The sequence below is a fragment of the Pseudorca crassidens genome, chromosome 5 (genome assembly GCF_039906515.1).
Source record: "Pseudorca crassidens isolate mPseCra1 chromosome 5, mPseCra1.hap1, whole genome shotgun sequence".
Classification (NCBI taxonomy): domain Eukaryota; kingdom Metazoa; phylum Chordata; class Mammalia; order Artiodactyla; family Delphinidae; genus Pseudorca; species Pseudorca crassidens.
The window spans coordinates 6,338,364-6,358,295 of record NC_090300.1 but is presented as its reverse complement, the minus strand read 5'-3'; the positions used below and the strand labels follow the sequence as shown (position 1 = coordinate 6,358,295).

At 44.4% G+C, this 19,932-nt stretch overlaps 1 long non-coding RNA gene across 1 annotated transcript in view; it reads left to right on the top strand.

Moving 5' to 3' along the window:
- Positions 1-216: 216 nt before the first annotated feature.
- LOC137224619 (uncharacterized) overlaps positions 217-19,932 on the top strand; it is a 355,832-nt gene continuing 336,116 nt past the window's right edge. Inside the window, exon 1 of the long non-coding RNA XR_010943408.1 lies at positions 217-318. This is a non-coding gene — a long non-coding RNA (uncharacterized lncRNA). The remainder of the gene's footprint in view (positions 319-19,932) is intronic.

Genomic DNA, 19,932 nt, shown 5'->3' with positions numbered 1-19,932 from the left:
ATCCTGGCCTATGGCATGCAACAGCAGCAGCAGCGGCGGCCACGCAGCGACGGCCGCAGCAACTGGACAGCAGCGGGAGGAGCAGCAGCCGCGGGGGTTGCCGCGGCTCGCGGGCAAACCCTCCTGGGCTCGTGTGGGTCCGCGCGGGGGCTCGGCCTGCGTGGAGGGGCGGGGCCTGGGGATGGGGGCGGGGCCTGGCGCACGGGGGCGGGGCGCGGCGCGCGGGGCTCGCACTGTCTGCTCTTCGAGGCGGCGGCAGGGGTTGAGGGCACGGCCAGCGGGCGGCGCGCCGCGGAGTCCCCGGCAGTCCGCCGAAAGGTAAAGCCAGGAGAGCGCGCTGGCGGGTCTTCTTGCCTGGCAGCCGCATTAAGCCGCGGAGCGTCCGGACCCCAAACTAGGTTTGGGCGCCCAGGGCATTTGCCTAGCATCCAGGGACCGGCTGCTGAGCTGGGGGTTTGCATGTACGGCGCCGCCGGGACCCGGGCGGGGGGTTCGGGGTCTGCAGCTGGAGCCTGCGGCCATCCCGGGACATCCGGACTCGGAGACAACTTTGTGCAGCGGTCCTACTCTAAGTTCCCTTTATTGCTATTGTCTTAGCGCCTCCGGTCCGACAGTCTTCCCGGACTCCAGCTTTGTTCTCACCAGGCCAAACCCGCGGTCCCCTAGGGCTTGAACCCGGGAATCGCTGGCAAGTTGCACCTGCCTGCCGGGTCCTCCCAGGCTCCCTTCTCGGCCCTGCGAGGTCCAGCACGGTCCTATGCGCACCAAGGCTGGGCACCTCGAGACCTGGCACCCACGGGGCGAGCGGTTTTCGCCAGTTTCCCTGTGGTTCGGGATCAAGGGCAGAGGCGTCAGACCTCCGGGATGCGCGTGATTTGAGGCTGGAGAGAGGGCAAGAAAAAGTTTGGAAGCTCGGCTAGTGCTCGGGAGCCGGCAGCGCCCGGCTGCCCATGGCACGAGTTGGAGAGAGTGTTACGGGCTTGTCGCCGGGCAGAGGGACTCTGGGTACCTAGACGCCAGGTGCAGAGAGGGAACCTGCAGGGCAGAGAATCCAAGCTTGGACTATCAGCAGAGATGGGATGCTTGTTGTGTGCACTCATTGGCAAGAAAAGGTTGTGTGTTATTGCAAAGAAGATGGGCGAAAAAGAGAGAGGAAGAGGGAGGGACTAGGGATACACACACACACACACACACACACACACACACACACACACACACAATTGCATTGTACCCAGTGTACACTTTTTCTCTCTCCAGATATTTTGGGAAACCTATGCACGGGATGCCTTCTTGTACCCGAACTCCCAGAGGTGGGGGTGGAGGTGGGGGAAGGGATAAGTTTTCCCCAGTGCTGGAGCTCGTTTTGAAAGCGAACAGGTGACAGAAGCCTTCTTGGTGTGTGTGTGTGTGTGTGTGTGTGTGTGCGCGCGCGCGCGCGCAGCGGCGAGTGATGCTGGGCCGCCCGCGGAACCTCCTCGCCTCCGGTCCACCGTCCCTCTTCCCGCTTCCAGCTCGTGACAGCGGTGTGAGTTTTCCTGCCACTCCTGGCCTGAGGCTGGCAGGCGAGAGGCGAAGTGATGGTCGCGGAGTGGAGCAGACAAAGGGTGCATTTGGACGACCCTCCGAGGGCGAGGCGGCTGGTGTGTGTGTGTGTGTGTGTGTGTGTGTGTGTGTGTGTGTGTGTGTGTGTGTGTGTGTGTGTGTGTGTGTGTGTGTGTGTGTGTGTGTGTGTGTGTGGAGGGGCTCCCTTTCCTGCCAGCTAGGGAGAAAGCATTGGTAGCAGAGGGATGAGGTAGAAGTGGGAGAAAGGTGAGGTGGGGCAGAGGGGAAGAAACCTTGCGGGAGGAAGAAGAGAGCAGAGATTGAAAACCACCTTGCATGATTGGCTGTAAAATTATAAGTTAATTTTAAAAAGAGTTGGGGGCGGGTGCTGAACTAAAATTTTAGAGGATAGGGACGCAATTAGTTTGATTAATAAAGGTATTTTAACGAGTGATGTTAAAATCTGAAACCTTCGCCCAAGTTTATTCCTTGTTTTAGATAATCTGCTTTGACATATCTTTCCAGCACCTACTCCGGAAGTATCTTTTCACTGTCTTAAAGAAGTAAAAGACATATATACACAAATAAAATGCAGCTAAAATGAAGTTTAAATGAAGCTTTGGGCAGGATTAAATGGCTTGTGTAACTGCTGGATGTTGCTAAAGTACTGTCAGGACTATAAAATAGCCAGACAAAAATAAAGGAAAAAATAATTGTAACAAGAAAACGAAGGCTTTACAAGAACTTCAGTAATGAACACATAACAATTGGTGGTATGATGCAGTAATTATTTTCGTATTTACGCCATTAACGATTGTCTTTTAACGTTAATGTCCTGATGTTTTATTCCTTGTCATTTGCAGGCAAAAGCGCATCTGAGACTGCATCAGGGAGTAATTTGGTTATATAAAGTCATGAATAGAAAACACTAAACCATGCTCAGAACTCTGACAACACAGAGCCTGAAACATAACAACCTCATTTGCTGTTTATTATCTGTCTTTATAATTCTGTTTACCATCATTTGCATAAATGAATAGCTAAATTGTATAGTGTATCCCTTTTAGGAAAATAAATACTTGATGCTTATAGAGAGACTGGGAGGGAGAGGAGGGCTAGCAGGTAATTCTTACATCAAGCACGAAAAAGATTTTTTAAAAACTTTGTGGGATTAGAAGCCTTCTGGAAATAATCAGAATGTAAATTCAGCCTACTTTAGGCATCCTTAATTTATTTAACTTGGTTCAAGTACTTTTTAACTATATATGTAATTCGTGAGTGGGCAGATTCTAAACTGCTTTCCTAGCTAATCTTAACAAACCAAACCAAACCAAAGTAGTCTATCTTACATCATAAAGCAATTTTTGTTAACATGAAAAACTCTTTTTTTTTTTTCTATTCAGACTTTCAAAGGGTAAATTTTCTGAAATGAAGGAAGAGGTTTTTTTCTGAAGGAAGCTCAAAACAAAATTCTTTCAGCAGAAATTTAAATTAATAACATTTCAAGACAAACATCAGAGGTCACACATTTTAAAACTATTGTTAATTATTTTAACCGTCGGATCTTTGCTAAAATTGTCTAACTCATATGATAAAGGGAACAACTAATAACTGTATTAAAAGAGCTCTGAAGTAACTTGCCAGCCAAACAGCTGAGCAAAACATGTAGTGGTTGGGGGGGAATCAGTCAATCCCATGAATGTTTAAAAAAATCTATTCATTCTTGCCAGGCACACAAAATATCATGATGACTGAATGCACCATTTCCTGCCCATACAAATATGCTGGTCTCATGTGGAACAGCACAGTGAAATCAGTATTACCTGAGAATGGATTCCATGTGGGAGTAAGAACCTTGTATGTATTTTAAGTGCAGGGGGGAAAAAAAGAATAAGTGACAAGCAAGCTGTTCATTATAGTGGAGGCTGATGTAAGATTGTGTAAGATCAGGGCAAGTTCTTACAGTTTCGCTGGTTACAAACTTGGGAAATGTAATCGTGTGAATAAAGTACATTTTGAATACAGGTTTATTTATTATGTTCATTCTTAAAGTCACTACTCCTGTTATCACTTTTATATTCCAAACGTTATCTCTATATTTCTATTGTTGTTTATATCATTGTTCTGTAGGAAAGTTGTCTATTTTTCTTTTTTTTAAAGGCTAAAATCTGACTTCTGGTTAAATGATTTATTTCTGTGACATACATTTACTAAGTACCCATTATTAACTACCAGATACTGCACTAGGTGCTAGGGATTCAAGGATGAGTTAGACTCAGTCCTTGTACTTAGAAAGTGAGGGAGACAGTTATGTGGATAAACAAGTGCAATAGAACGTAATCCGTGGCAGTCTGTCCTAAGGCTCTGGAATGACATAGATTGGGTTCAACTTTCAGCTCTGCCTCTTACTAGCTGTGAGACCTTGATCCAATTTGTTAACCTTTCCGAGCGTCAGTTTTCTTTTCTGGTCAGTGGGGGAAATAATACCATTCAGATCACAGAGTTGTAAAGATGACATGTTAACATATTTTAATGTCTTACATCTTAAAAACAAACCCTGGATCCCATACTTCTGAGCACCCCTCACGTCATTTCTCTGCTCCATGCCACCGTCAGATTTCTGAGGATGCTGTATCTTCACATCCTCTCTCCTTTACTGTTCATCCTACACTTGTGTGGCTTCTGCCCCTACCACTTATGGAAACAACGTCTGTTGAGATCAGCAGTGACCTCTGTGTGGTCAGACCCAGGGACCTACATGCTTCCTCAACTTCTTGGAGCATTTGAAAGGGTTGATTGGTCCCTTTTAATTCATAAGCTATTCTCTCTTGGCATCAATGACTTGGGTGGCTTCTGTGACACTAGACATCTCCAGTTTTCCTCATTAGGCTTTTATTATTTCTCAGCTGGCTCCTCATTCATTATTTGTCTCTAAATGAAGGTTGGATCTTTTTTCCAACCTTGTGGCTCCATCCCAGCCCCCTTATAGCTCCATCCCACACCCAGATGAAGGTCCACCACTACAGAAAGTAAGTTTAAGTAATCACCATTTGGAATGGTCTGCTTTTTCTCTTGGCCAACAGAGTACATTTAATCAAAGGCTAATCTAGACATATAATTAAGAGACTGAGTATCAAGCATGCTAAATGTTGGCATACAGAAATTTTGACAAATAGTAGAAACTGAAAGCACAGTAACCAGAGTGAGGTGTACCGTCGGGGCCGGCCCCAGGACCATTGGCTTTCCCGTCGCCCCCCTTTGGTCTGGGAGGCTGCGTTCTTAGCACTGTGAGCACCCTTGAGTTCACTTCACTTTGCAATTGCCGCATTTGCCGCATTTGCGAGTTGCAAGGATTTACTTCAAGAAGGTAGCAGTGACGTCCATGTAACTGTGTCAGCAAGACTCGGTGCCGTTATTGGAACTGGAAGATCAAGCACAGTCTCAGCTTCAGTTTTCTGAAGATAGAGACATTTTCTTTCACTAAAGAGGCACAGAAATGCAAGAATGGGTTCCATTGTAAGCATTCTCTGTATTCTCTGGCACCCTGCTGGTGCTGACCCTGGCTTTTCCCTGGGATGACAGCGGGCTGTAGACTCAGCCTCTTAGTGGTCCCCATTTCTCCCTGTCTTGTTCTCTCTTCCTCTTCCTTCCTTCCACTCTTTAGTTCCTTCCTTCCCCTTCTTCAGGGCTTCCTTTTTATTTCTTCAGGTTCTCTTATTCCTTTCCTTCCTTTCTCCCCTTCTCCTGTCCCTCATCCTTTTTATTGTCTTCTTTCATCGTTCTTACATAAGCAGAAACAAAATAGAAAGATCTACGTGAGCTTCTGCCCAGCTGTTACCACCATCAGAGGATTGAGTCTACCACATGGCCTCTGCCTTTACTACTTGGTGGTCTTTGCATCCATCACTTGAAACTTGAAGAACCTTAAAATTCTTGCCTCAGTTTTCCCTGTGTCAACAAATAAACATAGAAGAGGTGGAAGCAAGGGATTAGAAAAATTGGTTTGTGGATCCATGCTCTAGAACGACATTTTCCAAGGAGTCTTTACCACCAGGTGATATATATAAAGGTGGCCTCCCTGCTTCCTGAGCTTGGGTACTGTTGATGTCCGTCTTCGCAGTGATGATGACAATTAGAATAATGGTTTAAATGATGAAAACTAATATTTATGGAGTGCTTGCTACGTGCCAGATTCTGTGCTACACGTTTGATACATGTTTTATTTATTCCTCACGCCCAGTGGGCCCATATTAGAGGTGAGGAAACGGACCAAACGAGGTTCAATTGCTTGAGCAAAGGTTACGGGACTCAAAGTATGGGAGTAGCAACTCAGCTCTTCTTAGCTGCCGTGCTCCATCCTGCAGCGACACTGGGGTTCTTTGACTACGTTCATATTGATGGTGAGCCGCAGGAATGCCCTGAAGCCATAGTATCTGATCTAATAACACTGCAAAGTAATGACGGGTGGGGAGACTGGCATTCATTGGCCTGTGGGCTCAACTTGTAGAGGAGGTCAGCTGGGTACATCTTAGCATGAGAGCCTTTATAGGAAAGCGTGGTAAGGGCAGCTCATCATTGTCTCTCTGTCTCTCCAGTGTGTCTACTGGGGAAGCCTGAAAACTAGGGGTGTTTTCAGGTGGGGTGACCTAAGCACCACAACTTTGGAAGAGCCTTAAGAGACTTCAGTGGCTTCTTGCTCTTCTTTCTAAGGCAATGCACTGTTTAATTTTTGGAAAAAAAAAACATGCTGTAGTTTGTCTTCAGTGGGAATGAATGGAACAAAACACTGGGTTGGAGCAGAGGAGAAGCAGGATGGCCTTGTGTGGGTGAAATGAGCCTTGGCCAAGGGATAAGCACAGAGGGACCTCCTCTTCTGCATGCGGGGGTGGTATCTCTGATTCTTAGCAGAGGCAATGCCCAGGAGGCCGTGGATGCTGTACATGGGGAACTGCATGTGAAGGAGACGGCAGCTGGCAGTCAGTGCTGACTGTCTTAGAAGGGCTTCCAAGATGTATCCTGTGCTCTGACAAAGTTCCTTCCAGAGCCTAGTTGGAGCTGTATGAGGACATGGGCAGTCAAAAACAGGAGTCTTCCAACAGCTCCCTGACTGGTGACCTTGTTTCTACCTTTGCCTCACAAGATGGGCCTCATTCAGATGTTAATCAGAATAAGAAACTTCCCGAGTGATGGGCCACCCACGGCTTCCCACCTCTCTCTCTTCCTAAAACCCCAAGACCTTGCAGGTCCCTAGGAGGCTCTGCGTGCTCTGCCCCTGGTTATCCTTCTGACCTCCTCCACTGGCCTTCTTTGTTGAATAAATGAATGACTCTTGAGTGAACCAGGGATCGTCCAAGTTGCTCAATAGTGTCTTTTTAACAAATAAAGAAGGAGAGACTTCCTGTTTCAATGGTGACACTAGAGAAATGAAGGTTAGAAACGAAAGGCATAGGGACAGTTTAGTGAGTGGAAGAATGAGGGTAATTGCAGTCTTTCAGAACTGCTGGATGCTAACCTAGAATTGTCATCATCTATTTGTTCATTCATTTAACAAGAATTTATTGAGAATCTACCATGTACCAGGCACCAGTCTAAAGGCTGGCTGTCCATCAATGAACAAGCAGGCAAAGTCACTGGCCTCTTGTGGCTGACATTCTATTCGGAGAAATATATTACAACAAAGTAGACAAAATGATAATTTCAGGTAACAGTACATCCTATGAAGAAAACTTCACTGAGTTGCAGAAGGATAGGTTTAATTGCAGATCCCACTCCTTCCTGGTTTTAAACGCTGTCCCCCTTTCTCCTGTGCTGAAAATGGTACTGATCTCAAAGATGAGTACGGTTTAAACAGTCTCGCATAGTGTGAATATATCGTCTTGTCTTCCTTAAGGTTTTTCCACTAGGCAAATAAGGCTTACTTTACAGATATTATTTGAAAAACAAACAGTTTGGCAAAAGAAGGCCCCAGAGTGGTGACTTCTGTGAATCTGTTCCTTATTTAATCTTAAAACTCTAGTGAATGTTTCACGGATACAAATGGCAATTTTAGGATTGTTTTGATAACCAATTTAATAAAGAAGTAAAACGTGGAGTAGAAGCTTTTTCTTGCCTTCACACATTAATACATCCAACAATATAGTTACAAGAGATCATTCTGAAAAATTTAAATTGAAGAGGTTCAATTTCCATGTGATTCATCATTACTTACTTAATTTTCTCAGTACCAATTTTGGCCCCTTTATTTTCTGGTTAGCGTTAATTTGTTATGGCAGTGATAGAAAATAAATACAGGCTCCAAATCAATAGAATTAGCTTAGAAACATAAATGATTAACAGCAAAGTTAATGGTTAACAACAAAGAAATAATGATTGCTATGGATGAAGCATTCAGAGCCTTTCTGATACTACCCACTGGGGTTACTAGTGACCATGGGGCCTGGATTCATTTTCTATCATTGCCTTAATAAATTGACACAAACTAGGAGGCTTAAAGCATTACAAATTTATTATCTCACAGCCTCCGTAGGTGAGAAGTCCAGGCAGGTCTGGCTGGATACTCTGCTTAGGGTCTCACAAGGCCCAAAATCAAGGGATGGCCAACCTGAGCTTTCATTGGAAGTTCTGAGAAATAATTTGCTTCCAGGCTCATTCGTGTTGTTGGGAGAATTCATTTCCATGTGGTTGTGAGACTGAGGCCCTCACTTCCTTGTTGGCTGTCAACTGGGGATCATTCTCCACTTCCCGAGGCGTTTCTTGGCTCGTGGACCCTCCCATCTTCCAAACCAGCACCAGTGGGCTCCGTCCTCCTCATGCATCGGATCTCTCTGACCTCGTTTCCCCACATCGTTCCTGCCTCCAGCCAGAGAAAGTGCTCTGCTTCAGAAGGGCCCCTGTGCTTAGACTGGGCTCGCCCAGATAATCCAAGATAACTCCCTATTTTAAGGTCAACTGATGAGTAATCTTTTTTTTTCAATTTAAAAAAATTGAAGTATAGTTAATTTACAATGTTGTGTTAGCTTCAAGTGCACAGCGAAGTGGTTTAGTTATACGTGTATATATATATATATATATATATACACACACACACATATATATGTATATATATTATTTTCAGTCTTTTCCATTATAGGTTATTACAAGATATTGTGTACACCTGTAGTTCCCTGTGCTCTACAGTAATCTTGATTACATCTGCAAAATCCCTTTTCCCAAGTAAGGTAACATAATCACAGGAAGGACATCAGAGAGTGGGAGATATGGGGGCACACATTTTGTCTACCTGAGAAATAGCCTTGTCAACTGAGACAGACCAGATAACCTGACATGGAGATGGATTTGAAACCTATACACTTTCGGTGAAGGAGGAAGTGGTGTTCTTTAAGTATATCTTCTGTCCGAGCCATTGCAGATTAAAGACACCCTCGGTGTTAAAACAACAAAACAGAACTCGCTTATTTAGTAATGTGAGATGTGGCCGTTGAAGAACAAACTTAAGTAAACGAGGAAACGCTTTTGTCTTGTGGTAGAACGCGTCTGGATCAGAAGGCAGGCAGCAGGATGTGTGAGAACTCGAGAGAAGGCAGCCCAGCTCCAGGTACTTGCTTTGCTCTGGAGCAGTTTCAGCCTCTTAATGGCAAATGTCTGACTTGAAATGATGGTTTAGAAATCTGGATTCTTCTGTGAGCCTGGAACTCTGTGGAAAATCTTCAGGGTTTTTTTTCAATGTCAAGTAAATCAAAATTAAAAATAATGGGAGCACCAAAACTTAATATATTTGGTGCCAAATTTGGCTCGTGGGCTGCCAGTTTATGTTTGAGTATTTAGTATGATAGAAAATACTTGAATTTTCTATCGAACGTTGAGGAATACTCGAGGAACTGGCTTGGACAAAAGATGTCAAAGTACTCCAATACAGTAAGACTAGGAAATGTTTGGCTTTGGCTTCCAGATGTGAGAGTGTGCCTTAACGATGTACTTTTGTTTTCTTTGCCAAGCAAACAAACAAAAAACCAAGGAAGATAATTAAAGCTCTAATGCTATTTCCTGAAGGTTTAACCTTACACAGGTGTTTAGAATGCCACTTTTTCTTGGGTGGTACTCAAGTTTGCACAAGCAAAAGGGACCAGGGAAAAGTGTGATGAATTATCCACGGAATTGGAAAGAGTGTGAAGGAACTGTTTGGATAATCCAAGCGTAGCTCCCAATCTGCAGTAAATGACATTTGTCTTCAGAGATTGGGAGAATGTCCTTTAAAAACACTGATTTAAAAGAATAATTTATTTTACAATGTATCAGAGTGCACAAGGAGGCCCAGAAAGCTTGTTCTGCAGATTGAGTTTGAGGTTCATAAGGTTTTTATCATTGTCTTCCACTGCATGGAAGCAGGGGTGAAAAGATGGTGTGGTTAAGAGAATAGCTCTGAGTCAGACTAATTGAACTTTGAATTAGGGCTCTGACACTCACCAGATGTGTGACCCTTGGCAAGGTTATTTAACTTCTCTGAGACTCAGTTTCCTTACCTGCAAAATGGGATCACTAACACCTAACTCAGTGGTGGTTGTGAAGATTAAATGGACAGATGGGCTTAAAGCACTCGGGTTCTTATTACATGATTCTAGATTGGGACACCCAGCATTTTATCAACCACCATCACTTCTCATGCTGTGGATTTAAAACTGACAGAACGTGGAACTGCCCGTATCAGACCAGTGTTTATCTGTTCCTTATTAAGTGAAGCAGTGAGGACATAAAGGAATGGTATAGTTAGAATTTGAACCCTGGGTTGAAGCTTCATCTCTTCTTGGCCTGTTGCTGCCTTAGTTGAGGTGGATGGAATTCCAGAAATCCCCAGCATGGAATGTTGCTTTTGGAATTTTGTGCCTAAGGACCTGGATCCAAGCATCGCTTTTACAACATTCCAGCCTAGCTGTAGGAATATGGGAAAGACACACTGTATGAGCTCTAGATTTCCTTTGTATGAAATACAAAACCAAGGTTTCTTACTCACAATGGGTTTGAAAGGATTGCTTGAGACAACATATATAAATACTATTTATGGATTTGGAATCTGAATGGTTAGCATGTGCTCCTATACCTACTGGGCCATTTTCTTTGGTCTGGCATGAGTAAGAGAAAAGCAAAATGTGAAAATGACTTGAAGCACAAATGTGAAGATGACACCCAGCACAGCCACTAGTGAATCACTTAATAAATATTTATTGAGCATCTATCCGGTTTCAGCTATACGAAGTGTCCAGGATAAAAACAAAACACACACATACCAATGACACAGCGCCTAACCTCTTGGAAGTCAGGTTCTAGCTGGGAAGATAAACATCGTAATGCACTGTGATACACGCGCTGATTCAGGTTCTTCAAAGTATTGGGCTGGCCAAAAATTTGTTCGGAAAACCTGAACGAACTTTTTGGCCAACTCAATAGTTTGGAGAGCAATGGGGCAGTAGATTCCAGGAAGACATTTTAAATGAAAACCATTACAGTATTTTCCCTTGAGGTCAGTATCCAGGAGATGCTCTAAAAGATGGAAAACACTCAGCCAAACAAAAACAGATGTTCACCTATTGCTTTCTTAAACTTTACTTATTGTATATTCAAGTGAGCAATTCCATGGGTATTTCCCCAGTTTTTCCATTTAGGGTCATCTTTCTAAAAATATTACATAAGATTTCAAAATACAATTAGAAAAAAAGAAATTTACCTGCCATAGCCCTAGAGATGACATCAACATTGATTGTATACAAAAAGATATGCACAAACCCAGCTCTTCGGCCACAGCACATGGCTACGTGCTTGTAATTGGTCAGAACTGATGCCTAGGTGAGGGTTACCATAACCTTCTCAAACTGCTATCGTGAGTCAGAAAGTCCTTACTTAATTTAAGATATTCCAGGGCTTCCCTGGTGGCGCAGTGGTTAAGAATCCACCTGCAATGCAGGGGACACAGGGAAGATCCCTGGTCAGGGAAGATCCCACATGCCGCAGAGCAACTAAGTCCACGCTCCACAACTACTGAGCCTGCGCTCTAGAGCCCGCAAGCCACAACTACTGAGCCCATGAGCCACAACTACTGAAGCCCACGCACGTAGGGCCTGTGCTCCACAACAAGAGAAGCCACAACAATGAGAAGCCCATGCACTGCAACGAAGCCCACTCACCACAACTAGAGAAAGACCGTGCACAGCAACAAAGACCCAATACAGCCAAAAATAAAAACAAATTAATTTTTTTTAAAAAAAAAGATATTTCAGAAGGTGTGTTGCAGTTTTGATGACGTATGAAATACCATAAAGTATTTTAGTAAGGTCAAGCTTAGAACTAGATTTCAAAGAAAAAATATTAAATTTATAGTAACCCCTTAAATCAAAATTAAATACTATTGTGTCTTCACCTTTTAGATGAGTAGAGAAATTAGACCAACAGCAGGCAAGTTAATTACATAATTCTAATACTACTAGTCTTTTATAATATAACAAAGAACAACTAATAAAATAATTTACTATCAATGAGATGATTAACAAACATTTTATAGTTTTATAACTTAATGATAATGGATTGCAATAGGTTTAGAAATAATTGAAATATAGACATTTTAGATATTTATTTATTAATGCATATTTTGGGGGGCTTTATATCTGTTGCCTTTTATATTATTACATGGAGCTACTACAAATAATTATACGTGAAAGAGCCGACTGAAAAATTGTTTCTTTTGAGTTTTAATAATCTGAAGGCAGAAAGTATACTCCTGGACCCTTGTCTTTAATTGATGTCTCCTATTTTCATGCTCCAAAGGCCTAATGATGCATTAAGAGTTCTCCATTTTTGTTGGTTCGATTTTCTATTGAGCAACATTCCTGAGAGTAATAGAATGAAGTAGGGAGGGGAAAGATTGAGAACCACCCAAGACTGGCTGCAGTTATGGAAATAAGCAAATGATGGGAAATAATTCAGGTCATTTTCATTTTTAGTTCTTACCAGAGATTCATTGTATTTAGATATAAAACACGGAGACTATCCCACTATAAATTCAAAGCTATAGTTAGATCAGCATATTAAGAACTACCTCAAAATGGAATTATTTTATCATTTTGACTTATTTCCCTTATAGAAGAAGAAATGCCAATTGGGATGCAAATAATAGAGGATTATCTTCTCTCCTTAGAAGAGTTAATGACATTAATATTATTTTGTGAGGAATTTGATCTGGGGGTTGAGAGTGATCTTATTAACACCAGACTCCCTAGGCTAATCATCTCCTGACTATGGGATCTATATTAAATCCTTTTCTATTTATATTCCTTGGCAGGCTGTTACTCATTGCTATTGTGGAGATTTTGTTAAGTAATAGTCCTCTTGAGAAATCATGGGTGCTTTCTGAGGTCACGATCTTCCGTGAGCTTAAAGAGAGGGCTATACATTCTCTCTGCAGTTAAGAATCCGCTCCGTACCCATTTTCTCTAACACATACTTGATTTGTAAGGTTTCTGACACTCCTTTCTTCCAAGAACTGAAGAATGATCTATCCCTCTTTATTTCGTGAAGTAAAATTGATTAGAGGAAACGATAAACATAATTCTTTAAGCATGAAACCCAGTATAGTTTGAGTACTTGGCTGAGCTGCCATAGCAGTCCTTATGTGTCCGTCCTCTGGAGACGTGCTGGGCTGTGCCAGAGGCCTCCTGGGAAACAGTCCTCACAGTATTGCTTTTAATGCTGGAAGGAATTTCACCCTTGGCCTTTGTTGTTATTGTTTTGCTCCAACACGACAAAAATCCATCACCTTCCAGATATTGATACCTGTACATTGCTGTCAGGTCATTGCCAGAAGGGGAAAACCTACCCGTTCGGTGTTGTTGCTGTCCTTTAACATCCATATAGAGGCTTTAATGATAGCTGTGGTTTTAAAAAATTGGATTAATTGAGCAGCGCTGGCGAGCAGAGAGCCACATATTAGATTTTACTGGGCTTCGAGGGCCACCTGAAAGGCAACTCCCATTTCGAAATCTGTGGACTTGAAGCCATCTATTTTGAGACAGAAGTCAGCCTAAATGGATGAGGGCACAGTATAGGAGGGTAAGTAAAACGTGGATTTTAAAAGATATCTAGACTTCGTTTCAAATCTTACCGTTACTACTAACTAGCTGTGGGGCTGGAGACAGGTTACTCCATCACTCTGAATTTACGCTTTCTCACCTGGGAAAGGGATGTAACGGCACCTACCCATGAGAATTTGTTGAATTAGATCAGCAGGGTACCTGGCGTCATACAAAGTGAGTTCCCTACACTCATTTCCTTATGGACCCATGTAGATTTGTATCAAATATATCCCCCCTACCTGCCCGCACAACAGCCAACTCCACTATCAGAGCAGCATGAAAACCAGGTAAGCCTCTCACTCCTCTAGGTCGGGTCCTCAGATGAATGGCATTGGCGTCACCTGGGAGCTGGTGAGAAAGGCAGCGTCTTGGGCTGGACCCCAGACCTGCGGATTCAGAGGTTGCATTTGAACCAGGTGACTGTGTGCACGTCGAAGTTTGAGGAGTGCTGGCGTTTCTCTCCTGACCAAGTCCATGCCCTGTGCTCTGCGTTGTTGGTGTCTTTTCGGTGTTTCTTTGCCACTCACCTGTTGTTGGGTGATGCTGGGGGGAGGGACACCTGTACGTGGTGCCGAGGAGTGCAGCTTACGTCCCTACACGTCCAGAGAACAGCCCTCAGCTCCGGGCCTGGCACGAGGAGAGCCTCAATAAATGTTTATGGAGTGAAATGGAGCTGCCAACAGGCAGACAAGCAGACTCTCCCATCTGTTCTGCAGACACACGGCAGACCTCGATGGGCCTGGAGAGAGATGGATGTGCCCAAGGTCTTTGCCAGGAGGCATTACCCATGCCCGGCGGGGAGGAGGGCCTTGCCCACTGCCGCTCCTGCAGGGAGATCTGTGGAGCTTCGGGGAGCCTGGCAGATGGGTGCAGCCAGAGCAAGAGCCAGGGAGCGCCCTCTCTTCCTTCCGTGCCCTGCCTGGCAAAGGTGGGTGCCACCATGCTTCAGGGAGCAGTTTTCTTATGGTGACTGTCTTTCTTGCTCGTAAGGGACAGAGGAACGTGCTCAATGGCAGTACACCAGTGTCGTATTTTTCCACATCTGTGCCTGACTGGCCTGCGTCTCAACTCTATTCTCTATTGGTGTCGAATTTCCAATTTGCTGGTTCACAGGCTGGCACAGGGTATGGGTGTGGGGACAGCGCAGCGGGAACGGGAAGCTGATATTGCCCCGAGGACGATGCAGTGGTGGGCAGAGCTTGCTGCCTTGGGCTCCGGGAGAAACAGGAAACTAGGATCCTAAAGGTTCGGGGAATGAATTGTATTGCATGATCTCAGGCCAATCAAATGTGTCACTTTCCTAATCTGTAAAATCGTGATAAATATACTTAAGCCAAGCTCCATCAACCTATACCCAGAGTATATTTCAGTGAAGTTCACTCCAAGGTCTCTGGACCCTAGAAACCCAGAACCTGCCTCCCCAGTGGGTCAGTGCCGTAAAGCTCCTCTCCCCCTTGCTCTCAAGGCCAGTCTCGGCAACACTGTCAAGTCAGGAGACATCCTGCCTCACTCTCTGGCTCTGCTCTCGCCTAAAGAATCTGCTGAACTCGGAATGGCCAAGTTGTTCTCTTCAGCAAACTCCTCCTGCATCCTTGCTGTACCATCTCCTCCTGGTCTGCTATCCCTCAGTCAAAACTCTTGTTTACCGACCTGGCCGATCTCAGCTGGGAGTCAGGAGGAAAACAGTCAGATGAGCACACATACAAAGTAGAATCTCCCCTAATTCTTGGAAGGACATTTTTTCTTTCTAGATGGAATCTTTATTTACGGAAACATACAACAATCTGAGTGACATTTAAAGTGGCATGCAGAATGAAGCAACTGACAAAGGATTAATCTCCAAAATTTACAAGCAGCTCAGGCAGCTCAATATCAAAAAAACAACGCAATCCAAGAATGGGCAGAAGAAACAGACATTTCTCCAAAGAAGATATACAGGTTGCCAACAAACACATGAAACGATGCTCAACATCATTGATCATTAGAGAAATGCAAATCAAAACTACAACGAGATATCATCTCACACCGGTCAGAATGGCCGTCATCAAAAAATCTAGAAACAATAAATGCTGGAGAGGGTGTGGAGAAAAGGGAACACTCTTGCACTGTTGGTGGGAATGTAAATTGATACAGACACTATGGAGAATAGTATGGAGGTTCCTTAAAAAACTAGAAATGGAACTACCATATGACCCAGCAATCCCACTACTGGGCATATACCCTGAGAGAGCCATAATTCAAAAAGAGTCATGTAGCACAATGTTCATTGCAGCTCTATTCACAATAGCCAGGACATGGAAGCAACCTAAGTGTCCACCAACAGATGAATGGATAAAGAAGATGTGGCACATATATACAATGGAATATTACTCAGCCATAAAAAGAAACGAAATTGAGTTATTTGTAGTGAGGTGGATGGACCTGGAGTCTGTCATACAGAGTGAAGTAAGTCAGAGAAAAACAAATACTGTATGCTAACACATATATATGGAATCTGAAAAATAAGCAAAAAAATGGTCATGAAGGACCTAGGGGCAAGACAGGAATAAAGATGCAAACCTACTAGAGAATGGACTTGAGGATGCAGAGAGGGGGAAGGGTAAGCTGGGACAAAGTGAGAGAGTGGCATGGACATATATATACTACCAAACGTAAAATAGATAGCTAGTGGGAAGCAGCCGCATAGCACAGGGAGATCAGCTCGGTGCTTTGTGACCACCTAGAGGGGTGGGATAGGGAGGGTGGGAGGGAGGGAGACGTAAGAGAGAAGAGATATGGGGATCTATGTATATGTATAGCTGATTCACTTTGTTATAAAGCAGAAACTAACACACCACTGTAAAGCAGTTATACTCCAATACAGATGTTAAATAAATATAATAAAATAAATCCTAAAAATAAATAAATAAACTGGCATGCAGCAGATTTTGGGGTAAAGGAGATATTGATCAGTGTAATGGTTTGGCTAAAAGCAGCTGCCAATGTAGCAGACAGCCTCCCACATTTCAGTGACTTAATCAATGAAACTTGATGTAAATGTAGGTAACGGGAATGACGACATGCCCGGACTGGGAGGAACAGTAGTGAGAAGGGCGGCTCCAGGCAGTCACTCAGGAACCCAGGCTGCCAAAGGTCAGCTGTCTTCCACGCCTGCTTTCCTAGGGTGCTCTGGGTATTGGCATCCAACTGGCAGATGGGGCAAGAGAGAGAGGATCGTGGCTGGCAGGTATTTATGGGGTGAAGCTAGAGGAGGTATGCATGCCTTCTGTTCACCTTTGCCTGTAAAAAGCAAATCCCATGGCCAAGTTTAACTGCAAAGGAGCTGGGAACTACAGCCTAGCTTGGTGCCAGGTTTGGTGATTCATCATTGCTCCTGTCCACGTAGGAACTGCCCTGTTCCCTTTTCCTCTTTTCTCCTGCAACTCCTCAGAGAGGTTTGGCATTCCCTCCCCATCTTGAACGGCAGCTCTCTGCAGTGAAAAGCGCCCCTCCACCCACCTGAAGAACAAGAATAGAACCTTGGCATGCCTCATTTTAATGGTTGCCAACAATTAAGCCAGTCTCAATTTCCTGTATTTCACAAGGATGTTTTGAGAATTAATAAATTATTTTAGGTGATTATCATTCCTCTTACCATCGTCTTCGTCCTGTGCTTTTACAGTTTACACAGTGTAGGCACAGACTTAACACAAAACCTCCTCGGTGAGAGGCAGAGCGCTTTTTACTATCCTACCCACCACAGGAAGAAGCTGAGATGCACACAAGTTAAAAGACACATTCTGTAGAGTGCAACAGGCTTCCGCCTGCAATATACTTTCCGATAGTGTAATTTTTTAAAACCTAGTATGCAAAGATATGACAAAAATGATGGTTTAACTTTTTTTATTAGTGCGCCGACTCTGGAATCTGCCTGCTGGATGACTTTGGGCAAGTTACTCAGCCACTCTGTGTCTCAAATCCCCTAATCTGTAAAATGGGACTAATCGTAGTAGTTACCTCCTGGGTCGTTGTCTGGAGTAAATAAAATAATGGATGTTAAGTCTTTAGTACAATATCTGGAACATAACATGCGCCCCGTAAATATTAGCTATTACTTTCTTTTTCAATTCCAGGAGAATTGGTATCTAGTTCAGGGAATCCAAAGAAGAAGTTACAGGGTGTGTAGCCTTCTGTTACTGAAAAAGTGAAGTGAAGGTAGAAAATGTGACAGCAATATTATCTATTTGCAGAAGGGAGTATGCTGCTTTTCGGTAGGTTGAATGGGTTGGAATCAAATTTTCCCAGGAGCCACAGCGAATAAATGCTGCCCCTCATTTGGAAGGTGCAGGAACTCTTGCAAAGGGCAGGGATTCCGAGGTCTGGCCTCGGGCACTGGTTCTGTCCAGATGTCCTTACTGAGCTGGTGGGGGGGGGGGCTTCTGCTGAGTGGCTGCTTCCTGGAGGGGCCAGAAGACCTTATGTCCCCCGAGCCAGTGCAAATACTCCTTCACTGGCAGCGACAGAGCTTTCTGTTCTTGGCGTTGCAGGTAAGGTGTTTTATCCACGCTGACGGATGAATCTGTGTAGCTGTGAGAAAACAAACTTTCTTCTTCTGAGGTTAAAATCAAAATAAACAAATGAACAAAGGAAGAGAAGGGTATAGAATACTGGTTCCGAGGAGGTAAAGCAGTTGTAGTTACATTGAGGAGGCAGATTTACCAACCTCTGAACAGTCCCTGTATCAGTGCTCCTCAGACCTTACTGTGCAAGTCAGTCGCCAGGGGATCTTGGTAAAATACAGATCCTGACAAAGCAGGTCTGGGTGGGGCCTGAGAACATGCATTTCTAACAAGCTCCCATGTGATTTGGATGCTGCGGGTCTGGGACCACACTTTGAGTAGCAAAATACTACATTGCTTCATTGTTGTGCTTTTGTTTTGTGTTTTTGAGAAAAGTACATGGCATAAAGGCAGCCGTTTCTCCCAGAACGAGAAGCTGGGACCCTTTAGAACAGCAGTTCACGAAGTGTGAGCCCAGCAAGTCAGCCTCTGCATGACCTGGGATTGGAGCGTGTTATGCAAAATACTGTGCCCCCATCCACCGCCGCCCGGACCTCCTCAATCAGAGTGTGGGAGGGTGGGACCCAGCAGTCTGTGTTTACAGGCCCTGCAGGTGATTCTGACGGAGCTAACGTTTGAGAACCGTTGCACTAGAGCTGCAGACTCTGGCTTCGAAAGTTCTGGTGAGGATGTAACCAATGCTACAGAACGGCTCTGGGCTCCCGGAGCAGGTCTCCTGGTCTCCTTCTAGTCAAACTGGATTCCTTGGGCTGTGATGTCCTGGAGTGAAAGGATTGGGTGTGGAGGTAGATGGTTCTTCAAAGGCTTAGCTGTTCCTCTCCCACCCTTGTTCTGCTTTCCTTATGTGGGGACCACGCAATACCAAATGTGTCTCCAAATTGAAACCTGGGAAATTGTTTCAGGTTGCGGTGATTCCTCAGCAGCTGTGAGTCTCAGATCTCCCTGTCGAGAACTTCCTTTGGCTGTGGTATTGGGATAAATAGGGTGACCAGCTGTCCAGATTCCCTGAATGGTTTTCCACAGCACGGGACTTGCAGTGCTTATACCAGGCCCTGGACTGTTGGTCACCCCAATTGCAGGCTATTGACGGTCCAGATGTAAAGTGTGAATCACCAAGAGATCTTGTTAGAATGCAAGCTCTGATTTAGTCCTCTAGGTTGGAACTGGAACGTCTGCATTTCCAACAAGCCCCCAGGTGACGTCCTGCTGCTGATCTGTGGACCACACTTGGGTAGCAAGGCAGTATGTCACCCTTGGGATTCAGAGCTGGCCTGTGTGCAGGTAAATCGGGGTGCCCCATAGCCACTTACACTGCAGGTGGGCTGCTTGGCCTTACCAAATTCAGAGAGAATTTCAGGGCCATCTCCAAGGCTTTGGGATTGTGGGTTTTGCCTACAAATATAAAGTACTAACAAATCCTACACTTCTGGGCTTTAGATTTTTTACCCATCAAATCCAAATACTCTTTAAAAAAAATTATTCTTCACAAGGACAGGGGACTGCTGTTGACCCAAGAATAGAACATTCACAAGCCTATTATTGATCTCGGTTCGTGTTTGAGTACCACTTAATACTTTTCCTTGTTTGGGCTGAGCATCTGCATATGACCCTGGATGGTGTGTCTGTCATTTCTGGTCTTGTCTCTGCCTCGCAAATGGTACATTTGTCCTTGGGTTTACAGCTGTGCTCGACTGCAGGATCTTTTGCTTTGTGCA